Raw genomic sequence first — 27,408 nt, 5'->3', positions numbered from 1 at the left:
TATCTAGGATTAAAAGACTAATGTCACAGCAGGATTTGGAAAAACTTGTCCATGCCTTTATCTTCAGTAGACTCGACTACTGCAATGGTGTCTTCACAGGTCTCACTAAAAAATCTATTAGAAAGCTGCAGCTGATTCAGAACGCCGCTGCTCGAGTCCTCACTAACACTAAGAAAGTGGATCACATCACTCCTGTTCTGAAGTCTTTACACTGGCTTCCTGTGTGTCAAAGAATAGATTTCAAAATATTGATGCTGGTTTATAAAGCACTGAATGGTTTAGGCCCAAAATACATTACTGACCTCCTGCTAAACTATGAACCATCCAGATCTCTCAGGTCTTCAGGGACTGGTCAGCTTTCTGTCCCCAGAGTCAGAACTAAACATGGTAAAGCAGCGTTCAGTTATTATGCTCCAAATATCTGGAACAAACTCCCAGAAACCTGCAGGTCCGCTGCAACTCTTACTACTTTTAAATCCAGGCTGAAGACTTTTTGTTTTTTTCTTTTTGTCGCTGCTTTTAATTGAACTTTTCATATCTTAAACTGCACTGTAACTTTTATCCATGTACTTTTTCTAAACGTAATTAAACTCCATGACATTTATGAGAGGGACTGCTCGAAAGCAGAGATATTTGGAATATCTGGCATCGACGGATGAAAAATAGTGTTTTGGTAACACGGAGTGTTTTGGTAACACTTTAAAGACTTTGTTATGGAAGCAAAGCAGGGGAGGGGGTGTGTACAGCCTCCTGAGGGTCCGATTGTGGATGTCATGCGAGCAAAATATGGTGAAGAAAGTCTGTCTAAATTAAATCATATTTTAGACTGCACTGTAACTTTTATCCATGTATTTTTCCTTAATGTTTATTTTATTAGCACTGTAACTTTTATCCATGTACTTTTTCTTGTAATGTTTAATTGAACTATTCATATTTTAGACTGCACTGTAACTTTTACCCATGTATTTTTCCTTAATGTTTATTTTATTAGCTTTTCTTTTTTAATGCTTAATGTCTTTCATTTCTTTTTTGTAAAGCACTTTGAATTACCCTGCGTCGAAAATTGCTATATAAATAAACTTGCCTTGCCTTGCCTTGCCTATACAACCCAATTTGTGTTCTTTGAAATTTAAAAGGATATTGCATTGTGTGTGTTACTTTCGTTGCAGTTGTATATGTCTTAAGTGTAATTTTATGGGCTCAGAACAGTCTCATAATACACACATGCACACAGAAGGATTCACACTTGTATTTCCGGATCCACACTTGTGTTTTCCAATGCACACACAAATGTGTTCCGTTTCATATATATGTAAATAAAATCCAAATACAGAAAAAAGTTTTACATATGTATTTTTGATCCTCACATATTTGTTTTCCGTTTAAAACCTCTGAACCTGCAAACACAAACCGCTTTCTGTACACGGATCGCTGTGCATTCGTGTGTGGGTTTTTTAAGACTCCCCTGACGGTCAACCGATTCGTACTTGTAATTTTTTCTATCTATAGCCAATCAGATGTCTCCTTCATTCTAAGCCAATCACATGAGCGTGATTTTACAAGTACAACACTTTTTCTTCTCACGTCACGGAATATTACTGCCAAAAGTCACGCCGCCGTGGTTGTGCTCAGGATTTTCTCACAAATGTACACATACACACTCACACATGCTCCACGGCAGCAGGGGGCGCTACTGAGTCCATTTGGATAGTGGGAGGTTGAGCAGAGCATGGAACAGCCCCTGCCAGTTTGATGACAGTGGTGTTTCTAGCGATCCGATACCAGACTAACAATATGCCTATCATGTTAAATATCTCTCATTGCCTGGCCTTAGAGAAATTAACCTATGCTTTAAGGGAAAGTCTGATATCTTTAATAAAATATGGGGGAAATTATTGCAGTTTTAGAAATATGCTAGATATGATTGGATGTGATGTAGCTTCTTGTCGAGCAGCTTGGTAACCTAATGTTGAAACCTTTTGTAAATGGCCATTTACATAATTTGTTATAATTTATGTTGTTTTGAGTTTTCTCTTTTGAATTATGCTGACATCTGTATATTTTTGCATATTATTTATTTAAGTATTACTTTTTTTCTTGTTTATTGCATTGTATTTAATTGTCTTTCTTCCCTTGGAGATTATGTGTTTGTGTAATGTCTTTTTTTGAAAGAAAACATTCCAACAGAACAGTTTGTTGTTGTTTCTAGTGAAACATGTTAAACTCCACAAGTTACTGTGTTATGAGTAGGATGATATCAAGGAGACTGCAGGAGCTAGCTTACACCAATTATATATATCTTTATATACATGTATATATAAAAATGTGGCTTTTGCCCACCAGTCATCAGTGGAGGAATTAGTGTAAACACTGAGTTCAAACCGGAGAGACGTGATGTAAGATTTTACATATTTATTGTTTACACATCATATGAATGAAATGATTGCCATGATAATACAACAGGAGAATGTAATGGTGTTTTGGCGATTAGGCCCCGGTTTGCAGGATAATCATTTAGGAGGGAAAGCACCGCTCCGATGAAATCCCCGGGGTCTAGACACTGGTGGTGGTGCTGAGTAGGTGAGACCGGTCTGAAGAAGGAAGGTTTAGCTTTGTCCTGGAGGAGACTGGAGGCGAGAGGGGTGGAGGCGGGTTGCGGTCATCTGCAAATGACAACTGACAGGGAGGAAGAGCAGGCATTTAAGGAATTTAGCATGTGCAGCTATTGGCTGCTGAGGGGTGACGCCCTCATATTTAATGAGGGGGGAAGGGAGCCATCGAGTGACGTGTAAGTGACTCGTGTTAGGTCTTCCTTATTGAACTTGCGCTAAGCTTCATTTCAAACCGGAGAGACGTGATGTAAGATTTTACATATTTATTGTTTACACGTCATATGAATGAAATGATTGCCATGATAATACAACAGGAGAATGTAATGGTGTTTTGGCGATTAGGCCCCGGTTTGCAGGATAATCATTTAGGAGGGAAAGCACCGCTCCGATGAAATCCCCAAAACCATTGAAGTATGAAATACTGAGATGAACTGAGTTGCTTACCTTGTGGGGTGACTGGTGATCTGGGAAGGAAAGATAATAGATTAACACGTATATGAGCGACATAGTGCCGGAATCACTGCCGGAGCTTACGGGTCATGCTGAGACTCTGACTGCCGAAATCAGTGCCGGTCTTACCTGAAAACGACCTGCGGGTCGCATGCCTGGCCAGCAGGGCTTGACTACGCCGAGGAGCGAGCGGTTTCGTTTTGTAACGGTGGCCTTCCGCCACGACACCGAAGTGTACGGTGGCCTTCCGCCACGCCTGAACTTCGCAGGCTATATACATCTTTGTCTTTGCTCTTTTCTCTTTCTTTCGTAACTGACACCGAAGTGTACGGTGGCCTTCCGCCACGCCTGACTTCGCAGGCTATATACATATTTTTCTTTGCTCTTTCTTTCGTAACTGACACCGAAGTGTACGGTGGCCTTCCGCCACGCCTGACTTCGCAGGCTATATACATATTTTTCTTTGCTCTTTTCTCTTTCTTTCGTAACTGACACCGAAGTGTACGGTGGCCTTCCGCCACGCCTGACTTCGCAGGCTATATATATATTTTTCTTTACTCTTTTCTCTTTCTTTATTTTCTTTGTTTGTAACTGCCACGGGGGTGTACGGTGGCCCGAGTCCACGCCTGACTGCAGGAAATACATTTTACACTGATACGTTTGAGCAAGGCCTGGGAATGAAATACCTGTGTGCCGGAGATGAAGCCCGTTACATGTAGTTGCAGCGTGAGACGAGACATTATTCCCTGTGGGCGGGGCCTGCGGAATTAGGACAGGAATGCAGTTTGAATATCGGGTACCTTAGTGAGACATGTATACTTGTGAATGTGTTTATGAGCCACCACCAGTTATATGCATAGACACCATAGTCAGGGTCTGAGAGATCTTTGGGAAGCCAGTACGGCGCTGATGTCCGGGCGAATGTAGGTTGTGAAGGCGGAGGAGGACCACCGTCCAGTTGTTGTCGGGATGAGGTAGAGAGACCTTGATTAGCAGCAGAGGTGGCTGCACCTATCCTGAAGGAATGTCCCGGGTATGATATAGGTGATAGGCCGGATTTAATGGGAACTTGCTTGAGGTAGAAATTGACAGGGGCCATGACCCTGCGAACAACTCTCCCTGGAAGAAACCCCAGAAACCCACGGATGGGGCGGCATCCGTGAAGAACCTCATTGAGTCAGAGGAACGCACGAGGTCATCGTAAAAGAAAGTAACTCCGTTCCAGTGGGCGAGCAGGAGGGACCAGAAACTTAGGTCTGAGCGGCAGCCTTCGTCTAAGAAAACGCAGTCATGGAGTTTGTCGACCGCTGATGCTGCGTCCAGGAGGCGGGAGATGAACGAGCGCCCCTGGGGGATGACATGCATGGCGAAGTTGAGGTGTCCGAGAAGGGAGAGCAACTGTTATTTTGTGATAACGTGTTGCTCGCAGTGTGACTTGGTGATGTCCCGGATGCGCTGCAATTTGTCGGAGGGGAGAGACGCCTTCATGTCTATGGAGTCGAGGATGATGCCTAAGAACTCTAAGCGTGTGTCGGGACCTAACAGTTTCTCTTTGGAGAGAGGGACACCTAACTCCTGAAGCAGTGTTTAAGCTTGGCCAGTGAGATCCCTGAGCTGTCCTGTGGTGGGACTATGGGGAGGAGTCGTCCGGTAGGTGAAGGACGGAGGGGATTCTGACGATGTTCAGCGGGATTCAGCAGGATCCAGCAGAGCGCTTCCGAGAAGGAATTGAAGAAGCAGGGGCTGCTTCTGCGAAAATAGAGTTTGAACTCCCACTTAATACCGACGAATTCCACTGGGACGGATGAATGGGGATGATTTTGAAGGCATCGGTAATGTCCGCTTTGGAGAGCCGAGCTCCGTGCCCTGTGAACTTGATCATCTTTATTGCATTATCCACTGAGCATGGTGAAGGGAGAATTGATCTGGAGGGATGATGCTATTGACGCTGCTGAATGGCCGGAGCGGGGAGCGGACAGATCGAAGTCAGCCTTTTATTTACGTGTGGCTTATTCCGATGGGATTTGAACGGAACACTGAGAAGGGGGAGGAGCTAAAAGGGCAGATTATATATCCTTTGAGAAGTTCTTTGTCGATGAGCTGGGAAACTATGTTGGGTTCTTTAGCGGCTGACTGTAAGTTTCTTGTTACGAAAGTCACTGTGGGAGATGGGAGGAACCCTACCCTGAGCCTTGGGAGAGCCCTGACAGAGATAGTCAACGAACACGGAATCTGGGTGAGTAGATAGCGCAGCTGCTAGCTGAGGGATGATAATGGGAGTGGAGGGGTGGTATTCCAATTATTATTCTTATTTATTTATTTTTTTCTTCCTCCACGAGGTTTCTGGCGCAGAGTTACTGTGACGGCCCGTCCACACGGTGGCGCACGTTAAAGCTTCCAACGCTTCTGCCCATTCACTTTGAATAGGGTGACATCACTTTTACGAATTTCACGAATTTGCTCCTGTGGGTATTGTCCACAGTAGATTACCATTACATGTATGATCTGTAATGTGTATTTGTAAAGCGCTTTGAGAGTCTTTGATAAAGCGCTATAATAAATATAAGGATTATTATTATTATTATTATTATTATTTTAGCAGGACTGTATTTTGGGAAGCGACGTGGAGCGTTGCTGGCGTTGCTCGCTTCAAAAGTTGAGCAATGTTCAATTTTGTTGGCGCCTCGCAGAAGCGTCAGCCAATGAAATCCCGTTTATGCAAATCTGCCAGTACAAGCACTAGCCAGTCGAACCGCGTGTATGCTGGGAGAGACTACGCAGGTCATTACCTCATATTACGGAAAATGGAGGGAAAATTCATTATAGCGGTAGTGAATCACCCGGTGCTGAATGATCGGTCTCTGTTCATCTACCGGGATACAAACTAGAGGAGCAAGGCATGGAGGGAGGTGGCAGGGACGGTGGGTGAAACTGGTAGGTTTTCGCCTGTTGGAGTTTTTTATTTATTTATTTTTTTTCAGTTTACTTCGTTTTAACATTGCTATTGCTTTGTATCTCGGGGGCAAGAGATTCATGTGATTGGTTGTTGGTCACGTTGCTCGCAAAAAAAAAACAGTAGCGTAGGCAGAAATGTACTTTAGGGTGGGCCTGTAAAAATATAGGGTGGGCCAGATTTTTGGCAGATTACTTTTAGAATATTTCCAAGTTCCTGTCTTCTTCTTCTTCTTCTTCTTCTTCTTCTTCTTCTTCTTCTTCTTCTTCTTCTTCTTCTCCTTTCTTTGGAATACTTTCTTTTCCATGACAGATGGGTATGTTTTGGTGAACGGGAGACACGTATTTTACTGTTTTATCAAGAGCACGACACGACATCTTAGTGTCATTCTGGACAGCTCTCATCTGCACCACACGTAAAACTCACCCATACTGCATTCTTGTATGGTCTTAAAACCTTTCCTTGGAATATGTTATGCATTGTAAGGTGTCCTTGGGTGCTTTGAAAGGCGCCCCTAAATAGAATGAATTATCATTATTATTTATTATCTGAAACGATGTAATAACTTATTTATTTATTTATTTATTTTTTTTTCAGTCACTTGCCCTATACATTCGGCAGGCCATTCACTTTGATTTGATCCCGTTATAAATGTCATCATTTCGACGATAAATAAATGCTACATAAACGTTATCTTCCACGTTTTATCTAACCATCTCCGTTTCTACCTTTCAATATATTTTGAAAGAGAACTCTCTCTTTCTCTCTCATCTGCGTGCAGGGGTGGGGCCTCACGGACACGCTGCATCTCTCGCTTACGGACACGCTGCGCCGCTGTGCAGTGTGCACACGGTTCTGCTGGTAATGAATATTACATTTTGTGAGGAAACTTCTCAGTCAATAGTTCCAATAAGTATTCACTTCAGGTTTACGAAAGTAACTGACTCAGATTACTCGTTTTTCAAATGTAACGCCCGCTGAATATACATGATTTTTTGTATTTCTGATTACGTAACGCCGTTAGATCTATTCCGTTACAACCCGACCCTGTGTGGGTGAGTGCAAACATTTTTTTCGTTAACACTAGTACCTGACCTGAGTGCCACGGAAGTCGAAGCTCCTGTGACGAGTCTTCCAGGGCCTGGAGGCGAGCATCGATAGCTATCATGGAGCTAGCCAGGGATTGCAGGGAGCCGGCCACGCTACTCTCCATGAGGGGTGTGTTAGTGACGCTCCCGGACTGGCAGCCTGGGAAGGGGTGGATTTTGGAGGTGGACGGGATCCTGGCTGGAGGGCTCGACTTCCTGCCCTTTTTTATATTACCTCCGCGGCTGCGGCAGCGTCCTCGCCCTGCTCTCTGGGGAGCTGACTGGAGCTGCTGCCCCGGACTGGGGAGCTGTGCTGGAGACCTGATCCGAGAGCTCTCGGAGCTGCGAGAGAGTGAGGCCTGGGGCTGTGGGGCTGTCCTGCTGCAGGAGCCGGGCGATGAGGAAGTCTGCCTCTGGTGATAGGCCGCTGTGGGGAGCCGAACCGGGCTCGAATAATTCCATACCAGGTTCGTGATCTGAATTGGACATCTCGAGCTAGTTTTTTCTTTTCTTTTTCTCACGAGGAGGAGTATAGTACTGCTGCTGTTTGCGGTCATCTGCAAATGACAACTGACAGGGAGGAAGAGCAGGCATTTAAGGAATTTAGCATGTGCAGCTATTGGCTGCTGAGGGGTGACGCCCTCATATTTAATGAGGGGGGAAGGGAGCCATCGAGTGACGTGTAAGTGACTCGTGTTAGGTCTTCCTTATTGAACTTGCGCTAAGCTTCATTTCTCCTACTGAACCAACATGACATGTGCCTAGCTCAACCTGATCTCACCAGAATGCGTGACTCCACCACGAGTTCTTAACACCACAATGCGTGGTGGAGTCACGAACTTTGTTACATTTACGTGTCGGCACCACGCAAACAACCCCAATGTAAAGTGAATGAGGCTCCTTTGTCGTGGTGCACACACGCATTTCTACAACGTCCTGCAGTCAGCTTTTATTCTATAAAACGTTTTTTTAAATCTACTTTATAGCTTGTAGTAACTCACGGGAGGCTTCTTTTATTTTATCTGTATTCATAATAATTAAAAAAATTCGTCAGAATGTAAAAATTACATTAGTTACGAATTTGTGTTCTCAAAAAACAGTGCATTGTGTGTAATGCAACTGTGATTTTTATTAAATTAGTTAGTTTTTAAGGAAGGCCAGAGCTTCAGCTGTGTCAAATAGATTATTCCCTTTAGTTAACGTTATTTAAAATATAATGATCATGTCCCCTGTATTGTATTACGAGCGTCCATTCCCATTGGATAACGGAGAATTGTACACCCGGAAGTAAGAATTCTCCTTACTGTCGATTGATTTTACAGTGATATCTGCACTACTCATCGACTAAAAAACACCAGATTATCCTTGTTAATTACACAACATTGATTGGTTTGAATTGTGTGCAATGCTTTTGTATTTTTCCCCTTCGATTCGGAGAAACAAATGTTTTTTCGGAGTTTTAGGATGGCCGAAGACACTACACTACCCAGAATCCTCAGCTATCGTTTGGGACTACACCATGTGCTTAGCTTGACAAACCCTGATCAGTCCTCAACCTCTGTGATTGGATGTTGGAGTGGCAGTGTGCGAAGTTTACACAGAGCGTCAAAAAGGACTTTGAAATGGAATGAAACCCATCGACGGAACACTATTCAAAACAGGAATCGAACGTGTCCTACCCCCCCCTCCCCCCCTTAGGTCACAGGCTCCTCCAACAGTGCTACGCAATAAAACAGATAGGCCTACACAGAAAGAATAGTGCAATAAGAGTCTACAAGTGATTGGAATATGATATATTAGATAAATAATTTCTAAGTAGTAGCCAGATGAATGTTATGGATGTTGTTTCTAAGTTCAGGTGTTTAATAATCGTATAGCCTGTGGGATGAAGCTGTCTCTGTGTCTGGTGGTTTTAGTCCGGATGCTGCGGTACCGCCTGCCAGACGGCAGCAGACAGAACAGTTTGTGGCTGGGGTGATGGGGTCTTTTATAATCCTGAGGGCTTTCTTTAAGGTTAACCTGGTATTTTTACTCCACTTTTTTATTTTAGTTACTTTACAGATTTGGATTAATGATGTGAAATATAAACAACCCTTAAATCAGACTTTAGTTACACCGGAGTGAAATTCAGTGAAGGTGATTGTCAAGTGCCAACAATCAGGCAAGATATTTGATAGTTGGTGCTTGAGAAGACTACATATTTATCTGCAGATCCGTTTAAAGCATGTTCATTACTCGTTATTCTCTAATAGTTCATTAAAGACTGTATATAATTGCTATTTTGCACATCCCTTTCAAGATTTCAAGATTTTCTAAGGTTTATTGACATATCATATACACAACAGTGTAGTTATGTAATGAATGAAAAACTTGAGTCACAGGTTCCTCAACAGTGCATTACAAGACATCTATCAATATGTGTGTATACTTCCACCATTACACTGTCGTATTCTGCACATTTCTTATACTATCTACATACATAAGATTATAATTAATGTGTATAATATCAGTTAAAATAAGTGCTTCAACATAGTTAACATTGCAGGAAAGTTGATTGTCAAGTTCCAAAACAAACCATGCAATTTAGACTTTGTCAGGCTTAATATTTATCTGTAGATAGATACCCCCAAAGCTTTTTTCCTATTTAAATGAAGACCTTAACCTAAAGTATTCTTTAATGTTTAAATAAAGCCTTATTAGTTAGCACATCCTCCTATCAGGCACTAAACTGTTTTATTCTAGATATCATTTGATTATCTTCTTGATATTTTCTATTCTATATTTATATCATTGACCTTCTACTTTCCCACTATTTTGTATGTACTCTTAATATTTAAATGTTTTCATAAAATATAACACATTCAAAAGTGCTTTACAAAAATGAAAGACATTAAGAAAAAGGAATTTTAAACAGTCGTTAAAAGCAACACAATCTTCCTGCATTGCAATTACTCTAAACGTGCAATAACGTGCTTTAACCAGTAGGTGGTTTGGGTTAAAAAGCTGTAAAGTTTACAGTGTTTACAAAATAAGATAGACTGCTGTTTCTGGTTTAGTTTACAACGAATATTATTTTGTTATTGTTTTGATATTTGTAACACAAAAGCGATGGAAAAACCCCACAGCAACACAGAAAAGATGGCCTTAACATGACCCAGCGGTCTAGTAGTTAATAAAAAACAATAATATCAAAACAAAATATGACTACTAATTTATTGTGAAATTAAAACAGAACAGTAAAAGAATAGTTTCCGGTCTATTCTGAGCCCGATCTCTGTAGATAAATAAAGAACTACAACAGATGTGTAATATTTAATGCAGCCAAACCATTTATTACAATGCATTCATGTGATGACTATCAAAGAGTAAAGCAAGCACTGCTGAATAAAGTATGATTTTCTCTTTTACGAAACCTTTTTTTCATATGGAATGCAGTTGGAGGTCAACCAATCAAAGAGCTTGAGGACTGATCACGGGGTTTGTCAAGCTAAGCACATGGTGTAGTCCCAAACGATAGCTGAGGATTCTGGGTAGTGTAGTGTCTTCTGCCATCCAAAAACTCCGAAAAAATCTTTGTTTCTCCGAATTGAAGGGGGAAAATACAAAAGCATTGTACACAATTCAAACCAATCAATGTTGTGTAATTAACAAGGACAATTTGGTGTTTTTTAGTCGATGAGTAGTGCAGATATCACTGTAAAATCAATCGACAGTAAGGAGAATTCTTACTTCCGGGTGTACAATTCTCCGTTATCCAATGGGAATGGACGCTCGTAATACAATACAGGGGACATGATCATTATCTTTTAAATAACGTTAACTAAAGGGAACAATCTATTTGACACAGCTGAAGCTCTGGCCTTCCTTAAAAACTAAGGACAAAGGAGCCTCATTCACTTTACATTGGGGTTGTTTGCGTGGTGCCGACACGTAAATGTAACAAAGTTCGTGACTCCACCACGCATTGTGGTGTTAAGAAGTCGTGGTGGAGTCACGCATTCTGGTGAGATCAGGTTGGCCTAGCTTGGTGTAAACTAGCTCCTGCAGTGTGCTCATATTCATGAAACAGTAACTTAGTTGAGTTAACTTTTTTGCTTTTTCACCAGAAAAAACAACAAACGTACCTGTTGGCCGCTCATTGTTAAATGAGGTCCGGTATCAGATCGCTGGATCACTAGAAACACCGCTGTCATCAGACTGGCAAGGGCTGTTCCATGCTCTGCTCAACCTCCCGCCAGGTCACGTGACTTTTGGCAGTAATATTCCGTGACTTTAGAAGAAAAAGTGTTGTACTTGTAAAAAAAAGTGTTGTACTTAAACCTATGCTGAATTTGTCTCATGATTTATTAGAAAAATGTTATGTGTTTGTTTGATAGATACGTTTTTGATTTGCAAAACTAAATGCATTAGTTTGTAGATGGTGTTTTGTATTTGCTAACCACACTGTTTGCTAGTGAATCATGAGGCATTTGTAAAACTTGTTTAGTTTGTTCGTGGAGTTATGGCAGGAAATTAGCTTCATAGTCTCCTCTCTCACTTTAGGTAACTTCACAAAAAATCGATCCATGTTGCCGCTCGCATAAAGTTAGCTGAAGTTAACTAGCTAGATTTCACTGTTTCTCGTTATTTTTTTCTCATGCTGCGCCTCCCCTGAAGCTCTCTGGCTCCCCGGGGAGGTGCGCCTCACACTTTGAAAGCCGCTGCACTACAGGAGCACAAAAGCACAAACACAAAATAGGGCCCCTTTAAGGTTAGTATTGTTTGAAAGGAATAGGAATGATTTGTGTTTTTGTAAATGCATAGCTATATGGTAATAAAGCTGACAAAGAAAATGCAATCAGAATTAGGATTGAATTTGTCATATTTGTTTGCTAAACATGCAGGGGTTTGCTTTCATAAATCTTAACAGTTTCACCGGTGGTAATGCTTTATATGCAGAGAATTTAATAACAACATACCCTATTTGCTTTGGCGAGGCTCTCTGCGCAACAGCGCTCTATTCCTCAAACAATTCAGAATTAATGAAATGGCTTACCGTGGGTTTCATGCATATTGTTCAGAGGGGCAGCATACCAGAGTGAGAGTAGTTTTTCACTTGGGAACCATAATAGTGTAACCCTTAGGGCTGACAGTGAGTCATAACACTTCCTGAATTACATATCATCGGCAGGATATTCGGGACACCTGAAAAAGGGAAAGGATCCCAGGAAGAGCACTCTACACAAAATAATTTCTCATTTGCCATCATTTTTTCTCTCTAGCAGTTTAATTTGCTGGTACGAATTGAGAAGGAGAGTGCAGGGACTGATTAGAAGCAAAGGTGATCATTTATACTTCAGCTAGAAACATTACTATTTCCTCTTCCTGGAGAAAAATGTACCTACCCAATAAATTACAAAAGCCACTTATCAAGAGACAGGTGAAATGTATGGAATTCTTTCCAACAAAGCTGCTGTTGATATTGCTGTGAAATGATGATCTAATAATATTAATATAAAATAAAATATATTTTTAAAATTGTTATTAATGGTCATTTGTCAGTAGCAATTACAATATATTTATTTACCCTACTTTCTTCTGGAAAATATTCATTATCTTTACATAAGAAATTGCTAAAATGACTTTGTGTAAGGGGTTTCCTTACTTGCCCAACCAATGCTGGATTTTTGATGCTGACACCATAGATTTACAGTGGTATCAATATACCTGTGTTAAGCTTTATCGACCCACCGTTTGATAAATTCAAATAATAATTTGTCTTAGATTTAATGCAACCATATCAACCGTGTTTCCTGTTCCCACTTTACCATATAGCTGCTAATTCCCCATATAAATTGATAAGATTCACACAGAAATACAAAAGAAGAAATGTTAACCTAAGATTATCAGTAGAGGAAGAAAATAAATTAACCTACACATTTGCATATTAGGGCCCCTTCAAATAAAGGTTAGCATTAGCAACAAGAGAAGCATTTAGCAGTTAAAGGCCCACATATATTTCCCAGATTGAAACACAAGAGGACATTTTAAACTAAAATTAGCTGGAAGGATGGAAACCCTCCAAATAAATAAATGTTGCTTTACCGGATAGGAAGGAAGGCATATAGAATATAGAAGGTGAAGCAATGTGTGGATTAAAGCTTGTTGAGATCTGTTAACCTACACTGTAAAAACGGTGTCGATGGTGAAGTCAATAAAACTCTATTTTCTAATGTAATTTACTTGTCCTAAATAGATTTTTTCTCAATGTGCGTTTAAATAAGTAACACTTAAGTAACAATGAGCACATTTAATTTATAAATTAATAGTCACATTTTCTGAACTTTCTTATAAATACGTTTTGGAAAACTTCATAAAAATGCTTTTGTCAACGCCACGGTCATGCCACGCCCTCAAACGAGAATACCGGTGTGAGACTTCATGTTCCTCTTTACAGCGATTATTCGGCAGCTGTACATGTGCTTGCATCTGAACTACTTAAAATCATCGTAAAACAAGTAAGCAATACCACCTGAGTTATTAATTACTGCTTTTTAACTAGCAGGTGTTATTTACTTTTCTTGTATTCACTGTTTCGAAAGGAACATCGACATTTGAATGCATGCCAGCGCAATCGCAAATCGCAATCTCAGTTTTTTCCAATATCGTGCAGCCCTACTATGAGTACTGTTCCTCCACACAAACACAATACACTCTGCATAAATATAGCATTGTGTTATGATCTGTGATTAAATTCAACAGACTGAAAAAAAAAACGTTTGCCATTGTGGAGACACTGCTGCCAGTGGCAAAGTGATGTCCTCTGCATAAGACAAGTGAAGTACACAGCTACAGTTACAACTGCCTTCTCTGCCTGAATATACTCGCAGCACTGAGCTCTGATAAATGATTCATGAACATCTCATTCTTTCCAAGTGCTATCTGGCTCCATTATACAAACCCGGGTCTTTGTTGTATTTGTACAGTAGGCTCTCAAACGGTCACTGCTTACATGTCATACTGTAATTATGTTATAATAATGTGCATATATGGCCATCAGATTCTGGCAATAATGAGGATGTTGTATTCAATGAAAGAATGTGCAAGCGCTTCGCGTCGGGCCGAACCACACCCCTTAGCTGTGATATAATGAGCATATACCACGGCCTGTCGTGAGCTATTGCTTAAGTATGTCGCTTTGAAAAAAATGTTTATAATCCATAGTTCCATGTTTATGTAAACATCGGAGTATGTTAGCAGCTTCCGGTTTTGGCCACACGTCACTCTCACTCCTTATTTGGTAACGTGTTTGTGTATTTGGGAGTTCCCCTCGATTCTATTGGCTCCGACGGTTAAAAAGGGGTGTCAATCATCAAAATCGACAACGGGGGGCCAGAGATATGGAAAATCCACCCAAATGACCCCAGAAGTGGTTTATTTTGCTAAATCTCTCTAAAAAGGTCAAATATCATTTGTTTTGCATCCATCTTGATACAAGGTACTTATTATATGTTGTACTTTGGATTCCTAAAGCTTTTAGTCTACTAACCCATCATCCAAGGGTAGTTTTCACTATAAGTAATACATTAATAGGGGATTTTTCGGCACCTCCCGCTTTTTTAACGCTGATTTGGGTGACTTGTGTAATTCGTGGAGAACCGAAGAGTTTTCGTTTTGGGGGTGGGGAGTCAGTCCGTCAGTCCGACTGATGATATTAAAACACATTTTACACCTCACCTTGGAGCATGCCCCCGGACCCCCCTAGAGGAGGTTAGGTCCCCCTCCCCCACTTAAATCATGTTCACATGGATAGGATACTAAATACATTTGCACACATCTTGTGTCCATATCTTTCTGTTTTGGTGGTCATGCCACACCGTGCACGTGCATGCATACTTGAGTCATGGTGAGATATCTGGATTAAGAGGTTGCTTTTTCCTTGCACAGCATGAAAGAAAGGCAAAATGAATGGGCTGTGATTTTAGTTTTTCTAAGCAGAGGTTGAGTTCAATAATTTGTACGGCCCTCAGAGGATGTTGTACAAATTTAAAGGAAAACATTTTTTTCAACTTAACATCTCTGTCTCCTATTGATCCGAGTATATTATAAAGAATAGCCAGTTAATTGAAGCATTATAGCACAGGCCTTTGTCAGATGGTATATTACGCTGTTTTTTTTCTGCTTGGAATAGTTCTCTCTTTTTTCACCATACCTGTGTTTGCATCACTGTAACCAATGAGCACCTGCATGTGTATGAGAATGGCCCTGACACCATTTCAGCCCAGATTTACAAACTCCTGGCAGAACAAGCTCAAGCTCAATTCTCGCACTGAATTAAAAAAAAGTGAGTGAGGGACTGCAATATAAGAGGGAAAGAAAGAGAAACTTTAAACTGTTAAATTGTTATGATGTGTAAAGACTGATATTGTTCTATAATCGACTGAAACTGTTAAGTCATGATGTGAAACGGTTAACAAAGAAAAAGGGACACTCAAGCTGCTGCTACACTTTATTTTATTTATCTAAAATTAAGCACTTTTAAGATGCACATATTTTCAAAAGCTATTTTATTTATTTTCTCTATTTTATTTTTAAATGCAGCCCGAGAGGAACATTACACATATCCACAGTATGTACTACAGTACATACTGTGGATATGTGTAATGTATGTGTATAGTTCAATGTTAATAGACAATAAATATTGTTGTTTTTGTACTTTCTTTATTTGATTGACAGTCAGTTGTTGATTACATGCAGACGTTGATAAAGCTGCAGGCTACTTCAATATATATCACTAATTCATGAAGCAAGTTAGACATTTTGATGTTCCGGACCTTCGCATGGGGACATTTTCTCCTCGTTGCATTTTTGTTGAATACCCCTGGTGTAGGGCGTGGTTTGGGATTGGGCCTTTGACTGCAGCGCTCGCCAACAATCTCTAGTGGTGCAAAATGCAAAGGATAGCACGTATACCACTCTTTCCATAGGGAAACAACTTCAACACCAGCGCAGAGTCGTAGTATAATGTGAATGCAGCTTCAGAGCTAAGCTTTGAAATATTAGAGAAATTCTGAGAAACGAGGGCATGAAGTAAGTAACTTTTGCAGGTGGGATGACAAAAAGTTACTCAATCACTGAGGATCTATGTTCTCAATCACCACATTAAACGCATAGTCATATACACCCATATAAACAGTGTGTTCCCGAGAGCAAACGGCACATTGTGTGACATATTGGCAGGAGTCAACGTGATTCCCATCGCTTGAAGCAAATCTGTAGGTAGCTGTATTCTGCCGAATCCACCACTGACTCCCCTCACATGGCCTAAAACGCAAATCGTACACATGCGTACGTGCACACATACTCATACCTCCAATGTCACAAGTGCAGAACGGGCCGCCCTGGGCTCTAAGAGAGGGAGCTCAGGGCTCTTGATGAGCAACAGAGCGCAACGCACTGAGAGGGGGGGGGGGGAGAGCAAAAGAGGAAGAGATAGGAAGAGAGGCAGGGGGAGAGGGGCAGCGCTCTGAGCCACAGTGCAGTCACAAGCGACGAGTGATGAGAAAGGACAAGGTCACAGATCATAGACAAGGGAGATATGGGCACTCATGTATGGCAACATACCTCTTCACCACCACCCAGTACTGAACAGAAAATAGTGCACCAAACCTGACATCTATGATAAACACCTGTGTGTATCAAAAGCATAAGCAGATACCCGGAAGACACAAATCAACCCAAGGAGAATTAAATAGTTTGATTTATTATTTATGCTTGGGGTGAAAAAGCCTTTGTTGATGTATGCTAATGTGTGCGTATAAATATAACAACTATTCTAGCTTTTGTTAGCCAAATATGTTTTCGTTTTTTTTCATAAAACAGTGGAAGAATTGCCCTCAAAGCGCTGATTTCAGATCTGTTTACCCGTACTTCGCCGGTGCCCATCCGCCAGTCAACAGCAATACGCGAGAGCTGACCTGAGAACAGTGCCTGGAGGCAGTTTGTTAAGCTCGCTCCCTGGTGAGTGCTTTGCAGACGGGTGTTGCCCAGAGTTGAAGTCTATTAGTTCGAGTTTATTTACAGCCAAATGCCCAGAGACCCGCCTCTGTAATGTTGTTTGGGGGAAAATAAGAGCCGAAAATTGAATGAAAAGCATCACATCGCATGCATAATTCATGGATATCATTATCAAGCGCATGCAGACGCACAGAGGAGTGCACACATAACAAGCACACATTTGAACACATACTGGCAAATACAAACAAGGCACAAAAAAACACACAGGTCATTATGTGTGCTTATTATAAGGCCTTTCTCAGTCATTTATACTACTGCTGAACCCAGGCCAATTTTCCCAGCATGGATCCTATTTGTGCATAATAACACGACATCACAAGAGAGAGTTTGTCTGCACTGCTACGACCAATGCGAGCAAGGGAAAATGAAAAGACGAAAGTGGATATGTAGCAGATCAACACTAGCCAATGAAGCAAATTGTCTTTTGTTTCCTCCCGAGAGGATCGTGATTTTTATGGGTGATCTCGCTAGGCAAGTTTGACGAGGAGATGTGTTGAAGAAGAAAGAAGCAAATGAGGTTTCACAAAGGAGGGTAATGAGAATGGCATGTTGAAGGCAGAGTGTGAAAGGTAAAATAAAGAGAGGAAAGAGGTGGAATTAGTGGGTTTTTCTCCACTAATATTTTCCGTCTCTCATCACCTTCTCTAGGGCCTGTTTGACCTCTGTGTGATGTACTTCCGTTGCCATGAGTACCTTGTGAATTCCTGCACACGTTCCTACTTACACACTTATGTACACAACATTGCCGCAGTTTTGGAACAATTTCATTCTAATACTCTATGTGTGCGCGGATTAGCCACACACATTGTTGTGCTTACTGAAGTAGCACGCTGGTAGAAAGATCGAATTTGGTGGGAATCTCCAGTAAAAAGTGAGAGATTCTGCTCTCATTCAGCAGACAAATGAAGCGTGAGCAGTCTGAAGCGCACACACACACACTCCCCTGAGCAGATAGACACACATACTCGATGTTTGCGCACACGTAGGCCGATGCTCAGTGCACTGACACTCTGCAAAAGGAATGGAGCTTCAGTGCACTACTTAATTGATATGAGGCAGCCAGCTGTGTTAGCCAGGGCAAACGGGTGGGGAGTGGAGGGGGCAGAAGAAAAGACAAGAGTATGGGCCTTATGAGCCTACATGTACTGTAGTCAGGCCACACACATACCCGTGCACATATTTCGAGGCGAAACAGTAGCTGTTCTTCAAACCCGTCACTGATTGATTGACAATGCAGTCACGCTTCTCACGTTGGTAAAATAACAGCTGAGTGAGTGGGAGCGGAAAGAAAGAAAAAGAAACCCAGAAAGGGGGGAGGTATTAAAAAGAGATGAGAGATGAAAGTGAATGGAGACGACTCTCTAATGCTTTCCCCTACTTCCCTCTTGAGATCTGCGAGCGAGCGTGTGTACCTTTGTGAGTATAGAACGCTCTCTGAAAAGATGAAGAGCATTGTTTGAGACGTGCTCTCGTTATGCAGCGCGCCAGATTCCTGAGACTTCTCACACTCGCTGAAACTCCCACTGCTCTTTCAACCCTAATTGAAGCTGGCGGCGCTGAGACGCTGTGATGTGATCAAAAAGGTAAGCCCCGGGTTGAGTTTTTTGTATCGATTTCAATATTGTGTTGTTTCTCATCTTTACAATTTCATAATCGTCAGAGATAACATGAAGCTAAAGTATTAAGCTATACTGAAGCTGGAGGAAACAAATAAGATATATCATGGCTCTGGCAGGGATTCTTTCATTCCTTTGTTGCGTTCTTTGGTGCTTTAGAATCAATTATAGCATCACAAATCCATTAGGTATATTCTTATTTTACATTTTGAAGACGCCATTAGAATGCCTTACAATAAAATCGATGGCCCGTTTAACCAATGACCTTCATAAAAAATAAATATGTGAAGATGAATTGATTATATTGTTGGTGGATCTTCAATTAAGAGAGGACATTTTACTTACGGCCCGTCCACACACAGGCATGAAAAAAAATCTTGAAAAATCTGGATGCTGGGCGTGTCTGAAGCTTGGCGATTTTTTGCGAGCAACGCGACCAACAACCAATCAGATGAATCTCCCGCCCCCGACATACAAAGCAATAGCAATGTTAAAACGAAGTAAACTGGATATAAAATCCCCAAACAGGCGAAAACCTACCAGTTTCACCCACTGTCTCTGCCACGTCCCTCCATGCCTGGTTCCTCCGGTTTGTATCCCGGTAAATAGTTCTGGTCGTAAAGAACCGGGTGATTTGCTACCGTAATTTCTCGTTTGGAATATGAGGAAATGAACTGCGGTCTGGCTCTCCCAGCTTGCACGCGGTTTGATTGGCTAGCGCTTCTACTGGCGGGATTTGCATAAACAGGATTTGATTGGCTGATGCCAGCTTCGAAAGCATCGGGAGCATCAAAAGTTGAACATTGCTCAACTTTTAATGCTCACGATGCTTGCAAAGCCATGCTCCGCTCCCCACAATGCAGTTCGGCGAAGATTCAAAATCTTCTACGTCACCCCATTCTAGTGAATGGGCGAAGCTTTGAAAATTTTTTTTCATGCCTGTGTGTGGATGGGCCGTTAGATGTATCAACCATTCAGCCGTCATCATTTAAGAGCACTACTGCACGTAGTCTTGGTGGACTCTTCCAAATCAATCTGCAGGCCCATAAAAAAGCTGTCTCATCCTTCCTTGAACTTTTGTCTGTGTATGTGTTAGAATGAGAGAAAGAGAGGGAAAGCAAGAGAGGTGGAGACAGAGAGAGCCCCTCAGCTCAAACAAACCTTTATCCTTCATTTTTTATCCTCAAATAATGTCTCTCAAAGTTCAAACACCTGGCAGTGATTCTTACATTCTGATGTATTCCTCCATCATATTTTCACCTTGTTCTCGTCCTTTTTTCCAGAGACTATGTTCTCTCAGCTCTGTGTTAAGTTGGGCTATGTAACCTCAGTTCTATGTTCCCTCAACCATATTTTCGACAATCTCTATGTTCCCTCAACCAATGTTCCCTCAGCTTGTTTCTAGCTATGTTTCCCATAAACGCTGTCCCCTGAACAATTTCTCCCCCAAGCATCATGTTCCGTAAACCCAAGAATTTCTTAGCCCCTATGTTCCATTAGCTCTAATGTTAGTTAGCCTTATGTTTCCTCTCAGCACCATGTTCCCTCAACTCCTATGTCCCTTAAACCCAAGGTCTTCTTGCCCAATATTACCTCCGCAATACTTTTATACCAAGGTTCCATCATCTCTATGTTACCTTAGCCCTCAGTTTGTTCAGTCTTTTGTTCCCGTAGCCCAATGTCCTCTCAACCCCTATGCACCCTCAGCCCTATGTTACCTTCGCTTTATGTTCCCAACCAACAAGAGCAACAGGTACTAGAGAATTGGAGAGAATGAAAGACAAGTTGTTCCATCATAATAGGAAGAAAAAAGTTCAGTAAGGAAAATATTGCCTAATGTTGGGAAAATACTGTAAATAATGTACTCTTCTAATATCAGAGTAGCAAGTGATAACAAAGGCCCTACGTAGCTGTGTACGTAACCGGGTGCATGATTACCTGGAAGAGTGTCAGGACCAGAGGTTGCGGCTAGACTTTTTCGCTGCCCGTCATTTTAACGGACAAGATCGTAAAACTTCTGTCAAAATCCAGAATTACCCGTCGGCCTTTACACAACTCTGACGAGGGGGGGGAAGCATGCTCGTGAACTGTCAACTGTGCGTGCACAGCGTAAAACCAAAACTCACAGACATTTCAATGATGTGTACGGCACAGTTAGGTTTGGAAACGGTATGATTTCCTTTTTGGAGGGCATGCATAACACCGGAGCCTCGCTGCGGGGAAACTTTGGCGCTGTTCCGAGTTTGTTCTAATCTGTCAAAATGACAGACTGCTTTCAGATTTTTCCGTCATTGTTAAAAAAAAATCCGTCAGACGGAAAATATTCGGTTAACATGACCAAAACATTGTATACTGCTTTGAACCGGTATTCCTGCATCTTGTGACTGTGAAACACCCTCTCTTGTATATAAGCATCTGAACGACACTGTTCAGGAACTAGTACCATAGCTCTGTATGTGACGACTACTTCCATTCTTGCAATGATAATAACCACATGTATCCTGATATTGAAGCTCAAGCCGGTTGACGAGTGATACATCATAACATGAACAAATGGAGGGAAAATAGGAATAAGGGAAAATAGGGCTGAGGAAACCTAAGGCTGACCTTTTTGTGCTTCTTACTTCAATCTCTCTGACCACTTCCTGTTTTTTCCACCCATTCCTTATTTTATTCTGAATCATTGTTCTGTCAGACTTATTTTTGCTCAATAAGTGGATTTTTCTTTTCTTGTATATTTTCCTTTTGGTTTTTTAACCGAAGCCCTTTCTTTTACCTTCACTCTTTTTATCCTTTTCAAGAACCCGATGGTGTTACATCAACCTCTGAATCCGGTAGATGTCCAAGGAGATCAACCGTCCTTTACTTTCATTATTTTTGCATATTTTTTATGATGATTGTTTTCATCTAAAGTTAGCAGCTGCTAATCAAGATGAAGCAGCTTGAGTGGGAGACCAGGGCACATGCCAGCACACACAAACACACTTGTGGATGCTCACACACAAACACACACGCAGAAACAAGATAAAGGAGCGAGAGGCAGGGCCTAGGGGTTGCCTGGAGCTGTTTCCCAATCAGCGCCACTTGGGAGAACTAGAGAGACCTTCAGTGTCTACAGTGGGAGCTCTGAGTGGGCTTCAGACACACACACACACACACACACACACACACACACACACACACACACACACACACACACACACACACACACACACACACACACACACACACACACACACACACACACACACACACACACACACACACACACACACACACACACACACACACACAAAGAGACACATACCTCCACATCTACAAATAGACTTTTTCTACTCAAGAACACGTTTAAATCCGTATGACATCTGAGGGTGTGTCTGATCAAACAGGCGACAGTCTGATGTGACTGATGCACAGGGAACAGCCTCCATTTCCTGTTTGAACTATGTTGATTTGCATTACACACAGTGCATTGAGACAAAACCTTTTTAATTATATCTTCAAAGGATATGTTTCCATGTGTGCACAGATATTCTAACTAGTAAAAATGGAAGCAAAACGTTTTAACAAAAGGGAAATTGTGTTGATGTGGAAGATGAAGAGAAATAGCCCGCAGCAGTGATGCTTATTGAACCCAAATACTTTGAGTAGCAACCACCCATATGTATTGAGCATGAAATACTGTCATGTATTTAGAATGTTCCTAGGGAGTTTGAACAGATTTGTAATCTTGTCGATGACGCTTTGATGCAATATGAACGGGTGAGCGTCTCGTGATAAATCTCAGAATTTCTGAGATGTAAGTTGTATACCTCGAAAAAATAATTACTTGCATATTCTCAAAGATTGTTTAAAATTGTGCATGCAGGGAAGAAAAACACATCAATTTAGTTATTCATGACACCAGTTAAGCCACCAGTAAACAAAGCCACACTACTAAACAGAATGAAACGTGCTGGCGCAACTTAAAGCGCTTCTATGAGATTTGGCATCAAAGTAAATATAATTGATTACATTTTAAAAGGCAATTAACCGACCAAATACATTAACTGGGAGTTAACAGTAAATGCAAAGAGAGGAGTGCAAGACAGTAAATATATTTGCTGTTTCACAGTGGATGAACAAGGGTACATTGCTGCACAGTACAGACAATTCAGCATTTGTCATTATAGGCATCCAAGCATTATGTAATGCAGTATTGTTGCAGCTGCAGAGGCAGATGGCTAGTGTGCAGGGGTTCACTGGAGCATTGCACCATGAGGTAGTTATACAGAGTAGGATCAGATGGAAAAATAAATCATGAGCATTAAGGAGCATGGACCAAATCCCCAAGGTGAACGTGGTGTAGTATTCAAACACACGTTTTGCAGCCTGTGCAAACAATGCCCCTTCATAATGAATGAGTGGGACAATCTCCAGAGTAATGGTGCAGTATGGCGCTTTATCCTGTTGTAGAGAAATGTGGCAGGAGTTGATGAGGACATCAGAGACGATATGGATGTCAGGGGGGTGGGACTGGGGTCAGGAAAAACTGACTTGTGCTGTGCATTATAACCAAGTGGAAGAGCTGAAGGCGTCAATCATGTCCCCTGTAAAATTAGCCTTGAGTAAGGTAGAGAAACTGACTTTTTTATTATCATTTTCTGTGGAAAAGCGACAACTAGATATCTGAAACATACAATGTGTAGTAATTTTGGATAAGAGTGGAGCACTGATTACAATCCGACTCAAACTGCTGTGACGGTAATAGCATGCTGGGTAAGGTGTGTAATCTTTATTAACAGATGTCAGCGTTCATTCAAACACAAACTGCAGCTCTCAGTGTGGAGCAGGTAAGCACTGTGTTCGAGGAACGATTCCAGAACTAAATGTCCAAAAAATAAAGTCTGTGTTGAACTTTGGCAGTTCAAGGATTGCTTTGGCCTTTTGGGAAAGGCGCACATTTGCTTTGCATAGAGAAAACAGACAGTTATATACCTTAGTCTTAATGTCACCATTTGAGAAACCAGGCAATTAGCAAAGGGTTCTGGAAGTGGCGCAATGCCCAAACATGGGGCTATGTGATTTTTTTGTAATCCTTGTTGTTCCGAAAAACATTGCCCCTTGGATCGAAAGACCAGTGGTATCATGAAAAGCAAAAAAAGTCCATGGTTAAGAAAATACACCGTCTATAGATCAGAGAAAGATATTTTGTTTTGATTATTATGCAAAATTGCAGGAAATGGACATCGTATTCTCCTACAATGGCAAAGGCATTCCCCACCCTCCCTAATTGGCTGACCCTGATATTCTCACCATCGCCCTAACCACTCTCAGTCCTCATAAGTCATGCCTAAACGTTACCAACCCAAACAATGCAGGCAACAAGTACTAGCCAATCAGAGGCATAGTAGAAGGCAGGTCATGGCTTTGCAAGTAGGAAGAACAATCAGGAAGGGCATTCTGCATAATAATTAGCAATGTACTTCTGTTGGTTGCATGGAGAGTATCTGTTTCCTGAGCATTGGTACTTCTGAACAACGGGAGGTTTTTTAAGGACTGAAGGGCTTTTAGACAACTGTTCTTCTTTTTGGACAATTTAGCATTTGTGAAATAATCAACTCTGGAACAATGGGGAGTCACCAAGAGAAAGTCTGCCAGTAAACCCAGCCAAAACATCACATGGCGCGTTTACTCTTCAGTTTGTATGGGTTTGGTGTTCTACTTTGGAGGCGCTGGTTTTTACATGTATATTTCATGCCGAAGATTTCAATCTGGATCAAAGTGGTGGAAGCTAGAGTGGTGTAAGAAACAATCCTACCCTTCTGCTTGCCTTTCTGAGCTTTGATCAAATAAAAGTTCTGCTGTAGCTGTACAGAGTTAGAACATTTGACCTTTAGATACCGTGTCCCCGTTAGGCCAATCGATATCATTTTTCAAACGTCAGATCCGAGTACGAAGATGCATCGCTCCTCCAAGTTTCATCAAAATTAGACCAGAGTGAGATATCTCCGGAGATGTCCAAGATGACGGACGAGCATTATACGCATTAGTGTGCCCTCCAGTGTGAGAAGAAACCGTTTAGACCTTTTGAATCCAACAGTATCAAATATTAAATGACCTCAAAGTTGTGCTATGCTAAAAACACGTACCTTCTTAAAAAGAAAGGGAAACTGATTCGACCTGAAAAACACCTGTTACCATCTGCTGTGTCAGCACAGTGAGTTTCTGGACAACATATTTAATGAATGTGTTGACTAAGCCACTGCACTCCGTTATGCTGCTTTAACTTCTGGGGTGTGGACTTTCAGTGCTATTTGTGAAGCCTGTTTGTCTTCAGACTGCATTTCTCCCATGGGGCTATGTGAACAAAAAAACAGTATATTCTTTAATTCACATATCTTTTTTACACACACTTTTATCCTAAATAAGCATGCTTTATATTGCTCTCCTATATGCTTATGCATGACCCCTTTAGCTTATTTCATAATCTCATGTCATTCATTGCAATTCTATTGAAATATTAATACAAAACAAATGATAATAAGGGAAAGGCCCCAATTCTACAGATTTGAAGTCTCAGCCTGTAGAAATCCTTCTGTAAAATTATGCTTATCTCTTAGGAGGAAAAGCTTGATCCAAAAAGTGCATTACATTATTTCTTTTTTTCTATCAGAGATAAAAGACAAAGACGGATTCAAATGAGATTGGAATGATGGCATCTCAAAGGGCCAATACACACAAAAGGATGCACTTCGAGTTGAGCGGGAGACGCTACCAACTCATGATTATGGATTTTTGAGATAGGATGATCTTCTGTAAAGTCACAAAGTTCTGTTAGAAGAAGGCTTTGAAGCCGTTTCTGTCAAGGCAGAAATATTCACAGTACCATTCCTGTCTAAGCTTCAATTGATTTAGGCTGCTTGGAGAGATTTCAGACAGATCTGAAAAGTGTGTAGGCGTCCATGTCACAATATGGACTGATGCCATGCTGGAAGACTTTAACTTTGTGCTGCATCTGCTCTTCTCTCTTGCTGAAGCATTCAAAAAGCAGCACACAGCTGTCAGGAGATGTTCCAACGGCAACAGGTGTTATCATGTATCTTTACCACATGATTGTTCTGCCACTTGTCATAAGTACGCTACGTTCTATCTGTTTGTCTGTACAGTTTAATTGGCAACACTAATAGCCATTGTGGCTGTTATTGTAACAACCCTAAAGCACACCATGCCTCCTTGCCTTTTATGATAAAGGCGATCATTGTTATTGTGCCCACTTGCAACCTCAATTAAATTTAGAGGCCGTTTTGTCCTGGCTTTAAAGAGCCCCTGACTTCCTCCAGGGGCTTAATCCCATAAACCAGTATGACCCTCTGACATCATAACTTTAAGCCGCCAGCCAAAGCGAATGGCAGACTATCCTCCAGAGGAGGCCAAATGGATGTAGGTCTATTTTGAATGTGTGTGTGGCAGTTGTGTAAACCCATCCTCACTAGACACCAAGGTGTTAGATGGACATATTATGATTGGAGTTTTATTTTTTTTACCCTGACAGGCAACCAAGATGAGATTTAGATGTAATGTCTGCTCCCATAAAGGTGTTTATCTGTGAATTAAAGCAGGCGAATCTTTAAGTGTTGGTGAAGGATGTAAGAGATGAGCAGTGGAAGCAGCCTTGGACCACTGCTGCCGTCTATAAGTTCAAACAGCTCTATTTGGGCAAGAAAGAACTTTGTTGTGACAATAGAAAGCTGGAATTATTGTGTATTGTATAATGCACACTAGCAAAGGATAAACATGTGTTTTTGTTGTGTGTTTATGAGTGTTCCTTTGTCTGTTGTGCCATATCTGTTGTGTGTTCCCCTCAGGTCCTGGTGGCATCATTTTTGAACAAAGTCAAAGCAATGTTTTTTTATTGTGAAGTTATAAAAAAGTCAAATGGAATTGTGAATTGGAGCATTCTGACTTCCCTAGAAATGAAACAATGCAACCAACCAAGCAAGTAAATACGGATGGAATCATTAGAGAATGTAAACGTAGACCTCAAGGACACACACAAAGAGTTATGTGACATTGAATGTAAACACAACACTTGTTTACAACAACACTCCATGGGCCACCTTTAAAGGTCTCTGGGAGACTTGTAGCATAAAACGCAGAGGATACAAGTAGACAAAGTGAACCCGTGTGTTAATGATGTTGTAGGTGTAGCTTCTTAACCCATACAACTCGGATGAATTGGAAAGAGATGAAATACAGAGAACAAATGTGTGTGCTGTGTGCTCTGCATGTGTGACCATTAAAGAGGGTTTCATCCCTCCAATTATGTATTCTTTTTTAAACACAACATACGTTTATTCCAAACATTTGTTCAAGGTTGGAGGAAGCAGGATAATATAATGGGATGTTCCCCCTGCACTGCATTTCAATATATAGGTGACAATAATCACTCCAGTGAATACATCCAGTATATCAGAGATCATCTCTTTATGTATGGGGTATAGGTGGATTTAGTAGCGGTAACCATTTTCAAGTAGTGTTTTCAAGTTGATGTGACAATGCTGTAAACTATTTTTCATTATTATTTATATTTTATCAATGTCAATCACACATGTACCGTACTTTTCGGACTATAAGCCGCAACTTTTTCCCCC

Source organism: Pseudochaenichthys georgianus, chromosome 1, assembly GCF_902827115.2.
Source record: "Pseudochaenichthys georgianus chromosome 1, fPseGeo1.2, whole genome shotgun sequence".
In the NCBI taxonomy this organism is placed as follows: domain Eukaryota; kingdom Metazoa; phylum Chordata; class Actinopteri; order Perciformes; family Channichthyidae; genus Pseudochaenichthys; species Pseudochaenichthys georgianus.
The sequence above is the reverse complement of the archived record's forward strand: the minus strand, read 5'-3'. Positions refer to the sequence as shown.